Genomic DNA, 17,212 nt, shown 5'->3' with positions numbered 1-17,212 from the left:
ATAGAGCCCTCCAGAAGAACATTATAGATCGTATGATAACACTAAAAGGGCCACACCAGCTACAAGATTTAGCGTGAGACATTTTCGCGTCTCTGTTACGTTGCAAACGCTAAAAGCATTGCCCCACCACGAAAAGTATAACGTTTCTCATTGGGTAGACAGAATTTTTGTAGGCGGAACTTAAGGTTAACATTGAGACCCTGACTGTTCAGATGAAAACACAGCCAGATAGTTTTTTTTTAACTTCGGTAAATTGTAGTAAGGAGAAGTTAGCAGAGGAGTTGCTTCCGAGATGGCAAGGTGAGCAGAGCTGTGCTGCCGCCGCCGCCCTGACGCTGCCTAAACACCGACATGGTAATGAACGCACGCGATGCCGCATAACAGCGCATAAAGCTTCACTCAGAACTGCAGAGGTCTCATCTGTTACATCCCCTTTTTACGCAATATTAGTGTCGATCTTCAATTGAAGCTCATGGTATTCACATTTGCTACGTAATTTAAAATCTGAAACGCAATAATTCTTCTGTTACATAATTATTGAGAAGCCACATCAGTCACTGTAATTTACGACAAGTTAGATAAGTAATTAAAGATAATTGAGGGTCACTGTAAACCATTTTGATAGTTTTCTCTTTTGTGAAACTTAATGTAAACCTCGATTATAGATGTGATATGGCATAGGACATCCTTTGATCCATTGCAGAACTTGGAAACCTACTCAGGGAATATTCGTTCACAATTTTTGTTGAACGCAGTTGGTTTTTATCATCCTGTATTAAAATATTTCCTTTTATAAATAGTGCAATTTATAAACAATGTTTTGCCAGTAGAATAAAACTTCCATGGTAAACTTAACTGCTTTTTCGACGTTATTTTACCAGCTAACTAAAAATAGGAAAGCCTTGAACCCTTTCCCCTAAATTTAGTTAGTATTAAGATTCTTTTACAGGGAGTGCAGTGGATCTTACACTGATATCATTAAATAGTTACCGAGAGAGGTGGTGCAGTGGCTAGACACTGGACTCGCATTCGGGAGGACGACAGTTCAATCCCTCGTCCAACCATCCTGGTTTAGGTTTCCCATGATTTCCCTAAATCGCTCCAGGCAAATGCCGGGATGGTTCCTTTCAAAGGGGCACAGAAGACGTCCTTCCCCGTCCTTCCCTAATCCGATGAGACTGATGACCTCGCTGTCTGGTCTCCTTCCCCAAAAACAACAACAACATTAAGTATTTGGTTATATCATTGCTAGTCTCACTGAACTCTTCGAACTCTACATGTCATGTGTGGTCTGGCGTCTCCTTACCAGCAACAGGTCCCAGGTTCAAACTAGTCAATTCCCTAAAAAACAAGCTCCGAGCGTCGTTGTGCGAAATTGGTAGGGAGACAAGACTTAGAACAAACAGAAACCACGCAGAATGTTAGAGAATGGTGACCCTGCCAGGATGGTAAAATACTGTGATTGAAGGTCGATCACATGCCTAACTAGGTTAAAAATAATATCTTGTTGAAAAATTTTTGTAACAATTTTTTTTCCTAAAGTTATAAATAGTCGAAAACAGTAGCTGCAGCGATAGATAGTAAGAAAGTATTCAATAGAATGTGATACATCCTAGCAGAGACAATAGCATAATTAAATTATGAATTTTAATATTGTTTGAATTAAGTTTTTTCTCCAATGCAAGCGCGCAGGTGGCAGATACATTGTTGACAAGTTGGTTCTGATCCAACAAGTAAGTGAACGGATTGTCAAGTCATATGTGGAAAAAGTTTATGAAACGCGTGAGATCGTATGAGCGCATGTTGACGCGAAATAGGGCGCGTGAATTGCTTTTAAAACAGAACATAAGGGATTCGGAAAGATTAGCAATGGCAGATCGAGACCTTGACCGAATTGAGGTAGAGACCCAGAATGAAGATGAACAGAGAATAAAGGACAGTACAACAGACGATGCAATATCGCGAGAAATACTACAGATGTCACACCATAACGAGGATAATGTACAGCAAGGCATAGAAAACGTAAGTCAGCATACGACAGAGGAGTAGGAAAGTAGAGAGACAGTCGATGAGGATTCTAACTTGCGTCTTGAATACGTAGAATCCATAGTACAAGCAATCAGAGCTCCCTCACCACAGAGTATAATGATGCGAGCAGAAACGTGTCACCGCAAACTTCAATGCAATCGGTTACGAACCAACACTTGGGCGAAAACACAGAGCGTAATACGTCGGAAGAAATCGCAATAGGACCCATCAATCTGGCAGAATTATTAGAACAAATTAAAGGAAACCATGACAAGGCAAAATAAAGAAATAACGAACCAAATTCAAATTCAGAATGCAGAAACCACGAGACAAATGCGTGAGATTAAAGAACAAAACAAAAAAAATCAGTTACACCTAAGTCATATTGAAGAAGAGGCAGAAGAATCTCGAGAAGTGATAGGAAACTTAGTAACAGGTCACAATCAATTGAGAACAGACATTGACAAGGTACAAGCGGACGTACAAACATTGCGTAATGACACTCAGGGCGAGATCAAAACATTATGTAACAACACTCAGGGAGGAGTCAAAAAAATAGAGAAACAGATAGACGTAATTACTAGACAAGCAGCAGGTACAGCACGTGAAATTGTTGAAAACAGTGTGTTACGCAAACGTACCACAAAAGCAGCGCTGAAAAGATATGATAACCGCATAGTCAAAATAGAAGCGCAAACGAAGCAACAATTTCAGAAATTGCGAACAGAGTTGTTGCAAACTATTAAAGAGCGTAGTGAACAGAATCGAACAAGCACTGAGTCTGCAACCACATCCGTATCTGTAACAGCACCGGAAAAACAAGCAATTAACGAAGATATTACGCATTTGTGATTCCAATCACAGGCGAAAGTAACATACGTGAAATCACACAGCCTGCACAGCAACAAACGCGTTTTGAAATTCTTGATGAACAAACGGCACCACAAATACATGCGTAACCACAAATGTATGTTTCAAGACAGTTTGGATCGTGCAATGAAGCAGCAAGGTTAGCCAGACAAGATACCGAACCAATACGTGACAATGGAAAGCCAGGTAGCGAAGAGTACAGCGCAGTTACACGTTCACAACCGATGGAAGAAAATTATTGCGTACCACTTCAACGATACTACGCAAGGGTAGGCGAAAGTTACAATGGACAATAGCCAATGAATTTACCACAACCGGAAAGAACGACGTGAGAAATGATCAGAAACAAAAGTGGCGAAGAAACGCGAATTTCATATGGAACTATGACGAAGTACGACAACGATCATTTCCTCACAGTCAGAAAATTTCAACACTTTCGAGAAGGAAACTCATTACATCTATGAACTTTTATTGATCAATTCCGAGTAGGATTACCAGAACACTGGACGCTAGCACACAAATTAGACTTTATATGTGCACACATGTCAGGAACAGTCGCAGAAACCATGGAAATTGTTGCAGCGACATGCCGATCGTATGAAGATTTCAGAGAGAAGTTTCTCTGACGACATTGGTCCAGCGAAGCAGAGAACAGAGTGAAGTACGAATTATTACAGAACACATAGTTTGAAAAATCAGGAGAGAAGAGTCCCGTGAAATTTTTCGAATTAATGGCAAAGAAAAATAAATGCTTAGATGTACCATACAGTGACGGAGAGTTGATTAAATTACGCGCGATGAAGTTACCATTGAAATACCAGCAGCCAGTAGTAGGTCGCGGATGCAATGACGTCGAAGCATTTAAAGGTATTCTAAGGGAACTAGAGTACATATTTTCGGAAGATGACGTAAGAAAAAGACGAAGTGCACGTGAAAACGAAAGCAAAAAGCAGTGGAATCCACAAGACACAGTACGAAGAAACAATAATTACGAAAAACGTGATAACTTCGCATCAAGAAACGACAATAGATTTCAAGAAAGAACCAGTTATGGAATTAGAAGAGAATATGGCAATAACTATAATTCACCCAGGAAGGGCAACAACTATTACAGAGGGAATAACGACAACCGGAACGGGTACTGAAGAACCAATAGACCGACAAATTATCAACAAAGAATCCACTATCAACAAGCTGAACAAAAAAATAGAATACAGATAGAAGAAGTGGAGGTGAGACCACCAAACCCCGAAAAACGTTCGAATTGACAGCTAAGCGCCCATACCAAAGAGAATGACGCACCGACCCAGGACAATTGCAGCACCTTGAACAGAGAAGTAAATACGTTATCACGAGAAGGAAGAAGGAAGAAACAAATTTGCAGGGACCAGATGAAAACGAAGACAGGAAAATAACAATATCATGTTGGGACGAAAGTAATTGGGAGAATACTGACGAGGAAGATGAATTACCAGAGGCATGCACAACGAATGTAGGAGGAAAGGACGAAGTAATGAGTATTGCAGAGCTATTTGAGATGGAAACCAGGGAAAGAGAATTCAATGAGGATAATGCGCAGTCGACAGGAGTTGAAAATAAGTTACTAGTGGGCACACAGACCAACGTTTATAATGAAGAAAGTTATGAAGCGATAATTAGAGCATTTAGTTGCGGTTATGTGGAAATAGCGACAAAGAAGGAGAAGATAGACGAGGATGAGGAAAAAGTAGAGGATGTTGAAGAAAGCGTAAATGAAGGAAGAAATAGAGAAGAGGAAATAAAAGAGAGAGAAGTAGCAGTCGAAACTTATCCTACAGAAAGTTCGAAACCATAAGGGAAATTCCTAAAAAGACTCATGTATGATTCAATGGAGGATTCGCTGATGCAAGAAGAAGAAGAACAAAACCAACCCTTTCAAATTAAACCCATTGTGAAGGCTATAGTAAAGCATATCCCAGTCAATATTGTAACTGATAGCGGAAGTCAACTGACTGCGATCTCAGAAAATTTATTCATGCTGTGTAATGCCAATGAGGAACTGCCAGTTCTGAAAACACATAAGATTAAAGTAAGAGGACCTATTAAAAACAATGCTGCGGAAGTTAAGAGACAAACAAGGTTAGTTATTTCGTGTCAAGGCCAAAAGATCGAAGCCAACTTCGTGATTATACCTAAACTAACTGTAGATTTGATTATAGGTGCAGATTTTTAAATGAGAGACGAGAGATAATAGATATGGGGAAAGGTAGCGTAACATTCGGGAATTTCACACTTCTCTTTGAGCAAAAGCTAAAATTAGAAGGAATACCAGTTATAAACAAACAATTAAGAGTGACGCGAGATAAAGAGGATGAAGAATTAGAATGGTATGCACAAAAGGGGGAATCGCTTCAACTCATGTTAAAAGTCCATAAAGAAATCGACGAAAAATTACAAGAAGTTCTAGGTATTTCGGAACACAGTAAAAGAGAATTACAGGGTATTTTACGAGATAAAGCACAGGTATTTTCACCTAAGATTGGCAGTATTAAACACTTTCAGTACAAGTTTGAAGTACACGCCTGGAAATTGAAATAACAACACCGTGAATTCATTGCCCCAGGAAGGGGAAACTTTATTTACACATTCCTGGGGTTAGATACATCACATGATCACACTGACAGAACCACAGGCACATAGACACAGGCAACAGAGCATGCACAATGTCGGCACTAGTACAGTGTATATCCACCTTTCGCAGCAATGCAGGCTGCTATTCTCCCATGGAAACGATCGTAGAGATGCTGGATGTAGTCCTGTGGAACGGCTTGCCATGTCATTTTCACCTGGCGCCTCAGTTAACCAGCGTTCGTGCTGGACGTGCAGACCACGTGAGACGACGCTTCATCCAGTCCCAAATATGCTCAATGGGGGACAGATCCGGAGATCTTGCTGGCCAGGGTAGTTGACTTACACCTTCTAGAGCACGTTGGGTGGCACGGGATACATGCGGACGTGCATTGTCCTGTTGGAACAGCAAGTTCCCTTGTCGGTCTAGGAATGGTAGAACGATGGGTTCGACGACGGTTTGGATGTACCGTGCACTATTCAGTGTCCCCTCGACGATCACCAGAGGTGTACGGCCAGTGTAGGAGATCGCTCCCCACACCATGATGCCGGGTGTTGGCCCTGTGTGCCTCGGTCGTATGCAGTCCTGATTGTGGCGCTCACCTGCACGGCGCCAAACACGCATACGACCATCATTGGCACCAAGGCAGAAGCGACTCTCATCGCTGAAGACGACACGTCTCCATTCGTCCCTCCATTCACGCCTGTCGCGACACCACTGGAGGCGGGCTGCACGATGTTGGGGGGGGGGTGAGCGGAAGACGGCCTGACGGTGTGCGGGACTGTAGCCCAGCTTCATGGAGACGGTTGCGAATGGTCCTTGCCGATACCCCAGGAGCAACAGTGTCCCTAATTTGCTGGGAAGTGGCGGTGCGGTCCCCTATGGCACTGCGTAGGATCCTACGGTCTTGGCGTGCATCCGTGCGTCGCTGCGGTCCGGTCCCAGGTCGACGGGCACGTGCACCTTCCGCCGACCACTGGCGACAACATCGATGTACTGTGGAGACCTCACGCCCCACGTGTTGAGCAATTCGGCGGTACGTCCACCCGGCCTCCCGCATGCCCACTATATGCCCTCGCTCAAAGTCCGTCAACTGCACATACGGTTCACGTCCACGCTGTCGCGGTATGCTACCAGTGTTAAAGACTGCGATGGAGCTCCGTATGCAACGGCAAACTGGCTGACACTGACGGCGGCGGTGCACAAATGCTGCGCAGCTAGCGCCGTTCGCGGCCAACACCGCGGTTCCTGGTGTGTCCGCTGTGCCGTGTGTGTGATCATTGCTTGTACAGCCTTCTCGCAGTGTCCGGAGCATGTATGGTGGGTCTGACACACCGGTGTCAATGTGTTCTTTTTTCCATTTCCAGGAGAGTAAAACAGCACAAAGCATTTAGAGTGCCACCCTATACAATCCCATTAAGCTACAGGAATAAAGTATTCCAGGAGATATCTAAAATGTTAGATGACGATATTATTGAACCAGCTACCTCCACGTATAACAGCCCGTTGCATATTGTACAAAAACGAGATGGGAGCATCAGATTAGTGCTTGATTCCAGACAGATCAACACAATCATAATCACTGAGACAGATCACCCAGAAAAATTAGAGGAACTGATACAAAACTTCCAAGGTGCTAAGATATTTTCATTAATTGATTTACGGAGTAGTTTTGGGCAAATAGAATTGGTCCCAGAATGTAGAAAATTTACAGCATTTATCGTATTCGCTAGTTATTACCAGTTTAAACGATTGCCATTTGGTTTAAACATATTATCAGCAGCGTTTATTAGGGGATTTAATACTATACTCAGTCCTGAAACTTTATAAAAAAATTGCTTGTTATGTTGATGATGTGATTATAGCAGAACCCTCCTGGGAACATCACAACGACACATTAAATCAGTTTTTACAGATCATGAAAGAGCATGGGGCGCAGTAAATATAGCAAACTCCAAATTTGGAAGGCAAGAGGTCAAATTTCTAGGACACATAATTTCAGAGAAAGGGGTAATGCCCGACCCAGAAAAACTAACGGCAATCAAAGAATTCTGTACTCCATAAAATAAGAAATGTCTCAGGGGATTTCTAGGTCTCACCGGATTCTATAAAAAATTTATTTGGATCGACTCTCTCGCAACACCACGCCTATGTGCATTGCCTGGAAGAAACACGCCATGGGTAAGGGATCAACAAGCCAATGAAGAATTTTTAAAAGTGAAAAACGTACTATTAACAGCACCGATTTTAGCACATCCTGATCTAACAAAAAATTTTGTATTGCCACTGATAGCGCGAAAACAGGTTTAGGAGTTGTTTTATTCCAAGAATACGAACATCTCGCGGTTCTAGGCGCGCAGTCCGGAACCGTGCGACTGCTACGGTCGCAGGTTCGAATCCTGCCTCGGGCATGGATGTGTGTGATGTCCTTAGGTTAGTTAGGTTTAAGTAGTTCTAAGTTCTAGGGGACTAATGACCACAGCAGTTGAGTCCCATAGTGCTCAGAGCCATTTGAACCAATACGAACAGGCAGGGCTAAGATCATATAGAACAATTGCATTTGCCAGTCGTGTACTCACAAAAAGCGAGAATAACTGTTCAGTCACGGAGCTGGAAGTATTGGCCATTGTATGGGGCTTCCAACGTTTTCGATACTTCCTATTTGGAAGAAAAACAAAAGTATACACTGACCACAAAGCATTAGTATTTCTGTTATCCACGAAACTAGCCAGAGGGATAATACTAGAAGAATTTGACTTCACTGTTACACACATACCAGGAGCAGCGAATGTATAAGTAGATGCTTTATCACGATGTCCACAGGGTGCATCCAATAATATAGCTTTGGAAGCAGCAGAAGACCAGTTTACAATATACTATATGAAACAAGTACCTTTCAAAAACTACATTACGACATCATTGAAAAAGATAGGCAAAGAACAGGACAAGGATCCCGAAATACTAGGAATCAAACACAAGTGGAGAAGTAAGGATTTTCCAGACATTCGACAGCACTATCTCGTGAAAAACAATGTTTTCTTGTATAGACGAAATGTTGCAACGTATGAATGGTTAATTTATATCCCAAATGAACTAATTAATAAGTAGATTTGGTATACACATTTAAGTAATGGCCACTTTGGACCAAACAAAATGTTTTTTAAAAATAAAACAAACAAGCCATTTTCCTAATATGGAAAGACGAATGAGAACAGTATTAGTCAAATGCAAAAAATGTATGAGGGCTAAACACGTCACTTTAAAAATCAAACCATCTATTATTCCAAGAATCCCTAAAAAATTGAAACAAATAGCTGCAACAGATTTGATGGGGCCCCTCCCACGCACAAAAAATGGATATAGTTTCATATTTGTCGTTTTGGAACTTACTTCTAAATATGTTACCTTGACACCATTAAAACAGGTAACAGGTCTTACAATAAGTAAAACATTTAGACAAGATTTTCTCAGACAAGTAGGTCGAGTGGAACGAATAATTTCGGGTAATGGCCCACAATACAAATCAGTGCAATGGCAGAACACGTTAAAACAACACAAAATAAAACCCATCTACATTTCTAAGTACAAACCTAGAGTAAATCCAGCAGAACGATCTATGAAGGACATAGGCATTTTATGCCGACTGTATGCAGGCAAAAGACACAACACTTGGTATATATACCTTAAAGATGTTTAAGAAGTAATAAATGAAATGCCACATAGCACTACATTACTACCTCCAGTTACTGTACCTAAAAATATTGAACCCCCAAACATAACCAGAGAAAATGTTAGATTTTCTATTGTACCATTGTAATTGTGTCAGAGACAGCAAAGGACTTGGAAGAGCAGTTGAGTGGAATGGACAGTGTCTTGAAAGGAAGATATAAGATGAACATCAACAAAAGCAAAACGAGGATAATGGAATGTAGTCGAATTAAGTCAGGTGATGCTGAGGGAATTAAATTAGGAAATGAGACACTTAAAGTAGTAAAAGGAGTTTTGCTTTTGGGGAGCAAAATAACTAATGATGGTCGAAGTAGAGAGGATATAAAATGTAGACTGGCAATGGCAAGGAAAGCGTTTCTGAAGAAGAGAAATTTGTTAACATCGAGTATAGATTTAAGTGTCAGGAAGTCGTTTCTGAAAGTATTTGTATGGAGTGTAGCCATGTATGGAAGTGAAACATGGACGACAACTAGTTTGGACAAGAAGAGAATAGAAGCTTTCGAAATGTGGTGCTGCAGAAGAATGCTCAAGATTAGATGGGTAGATTTCATAACTAATGAGGAAGTATTGAACAGGATTGGGGAGAAGAGAAGTTTGTGGCACAACTTAACCAAAAGAAGGGATCGGTTGGTAGGACATGTTCTGAGGCATAAAGGGATCACCAATTTAGTATTGGAGGGCAGCGTGCAGGGTAAAAATCGTAGAGGGAGACCAAGGGATGAATACACCAAGCAGATTCAGAAGGATGTGGGTTGCAGTAAGTAGTGGGAGATGAAGAAGCTTGCACAGGATAGAGTAGCATGGAGAGCTGCATCAAACCAGTCTCATGACTGTAGACCACAACAACAACAAACCACATACAGCACAAACAAGTCATAGCAACAGCACATCAGAAAGTCAGCCATTAAAAAAAAAGACAGAGGAGGTAGAACAGAAATTAAAAGAACTTCTCAGGAGGCCAGAAAGTATTTGTAAAGACACGCCATCTCTCCAGCAAACAGAAACACAAAATACATAAGTTTCCCGTTGCATACAAAGGACCTGTCATAATTAGCCGAATTGCTCATGATAACGCTGTGGAGCTAATGAACCCAAAAACAGGCAAAACCTTAGGACTTCACCATGTGAGCCATATCAAAAAGTTTGAAGATTAATTTTATTACTGGTAAATAATTACCACAATATTTCAAGTTTATGTTGCAGATAAGATCGTCAGGAGAAAGAAGAATGCAGGGAGAGGAAGGTGGGAAAAAGAAAGTAGTTTCAATAAAAACAAAAACAAAAACAAAAATAACACCAATAGTACTATAGATTAAGGTGAAGGGATAAAGCGTAGATAGTCTAACAGCATGAAATACTAAAATGCTATACACCATGACACTACACAAAAATAAAAAACGAGTTTGAGGATTCTTGTAAAAGTTTACTCAAAATATCTTAGAATTGTAACATGGAAAGGGCGCCGAAACTTGTAAATCTTTTGAAAAAGGCGTAAAACAATGTAGGCATAGACATATATTAGATGAACATAAGTAAAAGTTTTTGTTAAGAACCATTGTAAAAACTCCAACAAGGCCCAGATGCAACGACCCACAAGTTGCAACATGAGAAGTATCACGAAAGAAAAGGACATAATTAGCAAAACACGATTCCTCCAAGGCAGAAGCGTCGAGAGAAGGGAAAGGACATTGACTCATGCAGGGACAGACAATCAAACACTGGACTTTCACCACTTGCAAACCCCGGGACGACCCCACTCAGCGGAGTGAGCAAGAAACGGCCCAACGAGAATATCGCTTGGACAAGCCATCAGTGGCAAAAAAAAAAAAAGTGTAAAAGTTACAGCACTGCTATTAAACAGCACGCTGATGCACGAAACTGAAGAAAACATCCACAAAGTAAAAATCACATGCCCTAACAATTTATCAAACTGTTACTAAGAGAAGAACTTCAAAGTGACTAGTTACCAATAAATATTTCCATATCCTGCCCAGAGAAGAACCAAGAAGCAAGTAAGAAGCAGAGAAAAAGCAGGAAGAACAGAAGTTGAAGATTCGCAAGATTGAGAGCAAGAAAGAAGATGGGTGAAGAATAGACGACATACCTTCCCAAATCCCTATCCTATTGTAAACTAGTCGTCTGCGAAGTTTTACAACGAAAAACGGCCACTTTCAGTGACAAATAACGATGACTTTCACGCATACAAAGCCAGTAAACCACGAGATTCTGCACTACAGCTCCATTCCATAATGGGACCTCTACAGCAGCAACACACACTTGCAAAGCCAACAAGGAAAGACGAACGAAGCTGTACATCAAATACTTGCCCATATATATCTCGCTCATGTCCATCACCTTCGTGCAAAATCATTCGCCAACCTCATACTTAAACATTCATAGGATTGTGTGAATGTGTGAAATCAAATTATGTGATGTAGGAATTGTGCAAAGGAAATGTGTGAAAAACTAAATAAGTTAAGCACACCAGGGAGCTAATAAAATACAAAATAAGTCATTGACTATGAACTTAAGTAAAAAATAGACTATCGATAAAAATAACTCATTAGTTCTGAAATGGACAGTATATAAAGAACAAAAATAAGACATAATAAACACTAAAACTGCCGGCCGCGGTTTCCATGCGGTTCTAGGCGCTTCAGTCTGGAACTGTGGGACTGCTATGGTCGCAGGTTCGAATGCTGCCTCGGGCATGGATGTGTGTGATGTCCTTAGGTTAGTTTTGTTTAAGTAGTTGTCAGTTCTAGGGGACTGATGACCTTAGAAGTTAAGTGCTCAGAGCCATTTGAACCAAACACTAAAACTATATGCCACTTGTTTTCTCCTCATAAAAATAAAAGACTAACTATATTTTACTTATTTCCTCCTTATAAAAACAAAGAATAAAAAATTATCTTTTTGGATGTTTTCCTCTTTTCTTAATTTTGTACCTCTTATTAGGATAATATCTCAATACTTGCGTCTGTATATTTCTTTGTCAAAGCAATTCTTGGAAATAATTCTTATTTGTTAGCGTACCAATATTTAAATGAGTGACTAGAAACAAAAACATTTTACTTGTACATGATATCTAGAAAATGTGTTAGGAATAGATTTTACTTAATTACTACATTTATACATGAAAAAAATATTTCTAAGACAATCGATGTGAAAGATCCTCACATTCTATAACAAACTTGTTAAAAAAAGTTCACACTTAAATAAAGAAAGAAAATAATTAAAAAATAATAATTATAATAGCATAAAAACATCCTTCTCTTCTCAATATAAACATATTTTTGAAAATAACGTGGAAGAATATAAAAATATAAATTAGTAATACAAACTAGCATTGAAGAATTATGACGTGGCTGAACACTAGACAACAAAATTTAGATAAATGAATAACTTTTGACTGACTTAGACAGCGATTAAATCATCACTTCAGTGCAAAAATTAACTTCGAAGGGTGGTGATATGTAAGGTGTCAGGAAAATCCAACACCTTCCATGAAAACCCTGGCATGATAAGCAAATCCGGAAGTATGTCACATAGCCCAAATAAGTCCAGACATTAAATTAACTAAAGTGATACGATCAACGAGTGAGCAAATGGAATACAACAGACTAACACAAGGATGCCTAAATGCATGTCATTCCTTCCCACCGTGAAACAAACGCAGTTCCGAGGAAAGAAAAGAGAACAGAAGCCGAGAGCAGAACCGTGTTGAGCTAGAAAGCCCTACGTGTGCAGCCAACCACCAGGACCACACCCCAGGCCATGTTAAAAGGTAGAGCCCTCCAGAAGAACAGTATAGATTTTATGATAACACTAAAAGGGCCACACCAGCTGCAAGTTTTAGCGTGAGGCTTTTTTGCGTCCCTGTTACTTTGCAAACGTTAAAAACATTGCCCCACCACGAAAAGTATAACGTTTCTCATTGGATAGACAGAATTTTTCTAGGCAGAGCTTAAGGTTAACATGGAGACCGTGATTGGTCAGATGAAAACGCAGCTAGATAGTTTCTTTAAACCAACTTCGGTAAATTGTAGTAAGGAGAAGTTAGGAGAAAGTTGCTTCCGAGACGGCGAGGTGTGTGGAGCTGTGCCGTCCGCCGCCCCCTGATGAACTCTGACAAGGTAATGAACGCACGCGTTCCGCAGTTTTGAGCACATAAGGCTTCACTCAGAACTGCAGAAGTCTCATCTGTTACATCCCCTTTTTACGTAATACTAGTGTCGATCGTCAAAGCTCATGGTATTCACATTTGCTACGTATGTTAAAATCTGAAACGCGATGATTTTTCTGTTATATAATTATTGAGGAGCCACATCAGCCACTGTAATTTACGACAAGTTAGATAAGTAACTAAAGATAATTGAGGGTCACTGTAGACTATTTTGAAACTTAATTTAAACCTAGATTATAGATGTGATATGGCATAGGTCATGCTTTGATCCATTGTAGAACTTGGAAACCCACTCAGGGAATATTCGTTCACATTTTTGTTGAACGCAGTTGGTTTTTATCATCCTGTATTAAAATATTTCATTTTATCAATAGTGCAATTTATAAACAATGTTTTGTGAGTAGAATAAAATTTCCAATGGTAAACTTAACTGCTTTTTTGACGTTATTTTACCAGCTAACTAAAAATAGGAAAGCCTTGCACCCCTTCCACTAAATTTAGTTAGTATTAAGATTCTCGTACAGGGAGTGCAGTGGAGCTGACGCTGAAATAATTAAGTATTTGCTTATATCATCGCTAGGCTCACTGAACTCTTCTGAACTCTATGTGTCATGTGTGGTCTGGCGTCTCCTTACCAGCAACAGGTCCCAGGTTCAAACTAGTCAATTCCCTAAAAAACACTCTCCGAGCGTCGTTGTGCGAAAGTGGTAGGGAGACACGACATAGAACAAAAAGAGACCACGCAGAATGTTAGAAAGTGAGCTATACTTTCTGGAAATAGATTATTTGTGTGGCATGACTGAGTATATTGAAGGAAAAATTCTCCACTTACACCAGTTAACATAGGAATGTTAAAAGGTGAAGCAGTAATAATGGGTATGTATAGAGAGGCAATTCTTGAATTAAGAGGTCGTTTTGTGATCACATACATCAAACAGTCAAGTGTAGCGCAATTATGTGACCTGCAGTGTTAATTATTGATTGTGTCAGACAAGCTGTGCCTCTGGTAGCAACATATTAGAGCAAAATTTGATGCCTTTATTTATATATTTGTACATATAAAAGTGAAGTTCGACCAGCTAAATCACTATGTTAATGCATGTATTCCATATGTGGTGCAGTATATATATATATATATATATGACATCCATCTTTACAAGTTTCCTTTCGTGGCGGACACACCTCCAGATCGTCCTCTCAAAAAAAAAAAAAAAAAAAAAAAAAAAAAAAAAAAAACTCTGGCATCTCTCTCTCCACGCCCAACACTAACAAGAGAATATTCCAACAATGATTCCAACCAACCACAGACAGCACGCAGCGCTCTCAGCCATTTTTACTATGTAAGAAAGCTGTTTAGGTTTTTATGTTGGTAACGCTATGTAGTGCTCTGTATGAAAATCGCTAGTAATAATGTGAAAAGCATAATCGCCATGCTTATTTCAGGATGGATTGGGGATCTGATTTTCCAGGTTGTCCCTAGCATGGAGTAGAGACACCTATGGCTGGCTGCTCGTCTGGAGTACAGATGACACACATCGTGCTACTTTTTGCCCACGCCTGGTATTTCATTTCCCCAATGCCACACACACACACACACACACACACACACACACACACACACACATATATATATATATATATATATATATATATATATATATATATATATATATATATATACTCCTGGAAATGGAAAAAAGAACACATTGACACCGGTGTGTCAGACCCACCATACTTGCTCCGGACACTGCGAGAGGGATGTACAAGCAATGATCACACGCACGGCACAGCGGACACACCAGGAACCGCGGTGTTGGCCGTCGAATGGCGCTAGCTGCGCAGCATTTGTGCACCGCCGCCGTCAGTGTCAGCCAGTTTGCCGCGTGGCATACGGAGCTCCATCGCAGTCTTTAACACTGGTAGCATGCCGCGACAGCGTGGACGTGAACCGTATGTGCAGTTGACGGACTTTGAGCGAGAGCGTATAGTCGGCATGCGGGAGGCCGGGTGGACGTACCGCCGAATTGCTCAACACGTGGGGCGTGAGGTCTCCACAGTACATCGATGTTGTCGCCAGTGGTCGGCGGAAGATGCACGTGCCCGTCGACCTGGGACTGGACCGCAGCGACGCACGGATGCACGCCAAGACCGTAGGATCCTGCGCAGTGCCGTAGGGGACCGCACCGCCACTTCCCAGCAAATTAGGGACACTGTTGCTCCTGGGGTATCGGCGAGGACCATTCGCAACCGTCTCCATGAAGCTGGGCTACGGTCCCGCACACCGTTAGGCCGTCTTCCGCTCACGCCCCAACATCGTGCAGCCCGCCTCCAGTGGTGTCGCGACAGGCGTGAATGGAGGGACGAATGGAGACGTGTCGTCTTCAGCGATGAGAGTCGCTTCTGCCTTGGTGCCAATGATGGTCGTATGCGTGTTTGGCGCCGTGCAGGTGAGCACCACAATCAGGACTGCATACGACCGAGGCACTCAGGGCCAACACCCGGCATCATGGTGTGGGGAGCGATCTCCTACACTGGCCGTACACCTCTGGTGATCGTCGAGGGGACACTGAATAGTGCACGGTACATCCAAACCGTCATCGCACCCATCATTCTACCATTCCTAGACCGGCAAGGGAACTTGCTGTTCCAACAGGACAATGCACGTCCGCATGTATCCCGTGCCACCCAACGTGCTCTAGAAGGTGTAAGTCAACTACCCTGGCCAGCAAGATCTCCGGATCTGTCCCTCATTGAGCATGTTTGGGACTGGATGAAGCGTCGTCTCACGCGGTCTGCACGTCCAGCACGAACGCTGGTCCAACTGAGGCGCCAGGTGGAAATGGCATGACAAGCCGTTCCACAGGACTACATCCAGTATCTCTACGATCGTCTCCATGGGAGAATAGCAGCCTGCATTGCTGCGAAAGGTGGATATACACTGTACTGAACCGACATTGTGCATGCTCTGTTGCCTGTGTCTATGTGCCTGTGGCTCTGTCAGTGTGATCATGTGATGTATCTGACCCCAGGAATGTGTCAATAAAATTTCCCCTTCCTGGGACAATGAATTCACGGTGTTCTTATTTCAATTTCCCAGAGTATATATATATATATATATATATATATATATATATATATATATATATATATATATATATATGTGTGTGTGTGTGTGTGTGTGTGTTTGTTGTGGCATAGGGGAATGAAATAGGTCTAGATTCTCTCTTGTTTTACCACAGGATGAGGGTCTCTAGGCGGTCTTATGATTACCAGAAAAATTACTTCGAATACAAACTTGCTCCCTGTTCATTCCCATTTGTAGCTGAGAAGGGCAAGGGGGGGGGGGGGGGGGGGGAGAGTGGGCTACAGGGTGTCCCAGCAATCTTGTCCACCCAATATATCACTGGAACAATAACATCTATTGAAAAACGAATTTCACCGGTATGAATGTAGGGCTGGGGCCCATGAATGTACACATTTGGAAACATTCTAAAACGAAAGCATATGTGTTTTTTAACACAAACTTATGTTTTTTTAAATGGACCTCCTGTATGTCTTCTTCAGCAATCCATAGCATGATAAAGCACATACACGATGGCGTTGATTTCATTGCAATATTCCGATTACATACCGAGATATTAAGACGCGAAATTGACACTTGAATCACCCGACATGCGCTGCTAGCGCACGTCCTGAGGCTCAGGCGTGAACCCCATGCTGCCAGTTATCACGATGTGATTGACATGCATAATCACACTTCCATACTTATCAAGAGGTCCGAACGAATAATA

Source organism: Schistocerca gregaria, chromosome 8 (assembly GCF_023897955.1).
Source record: "Schistocerca gregaria isolate iqSchGreg1 chromosome 8, iqSchGreg1.2, whole genome shotgun sequence".
Classification (NCBI taxonomy): Eukaryota; Metazoa; Arthropoda; class Insecta; order Orthoptera; family Acrididae; genus Schistocerca; species Schistocerca gregaria.
Note: the sequence above shows the minus strand (reverse complement) of the source record.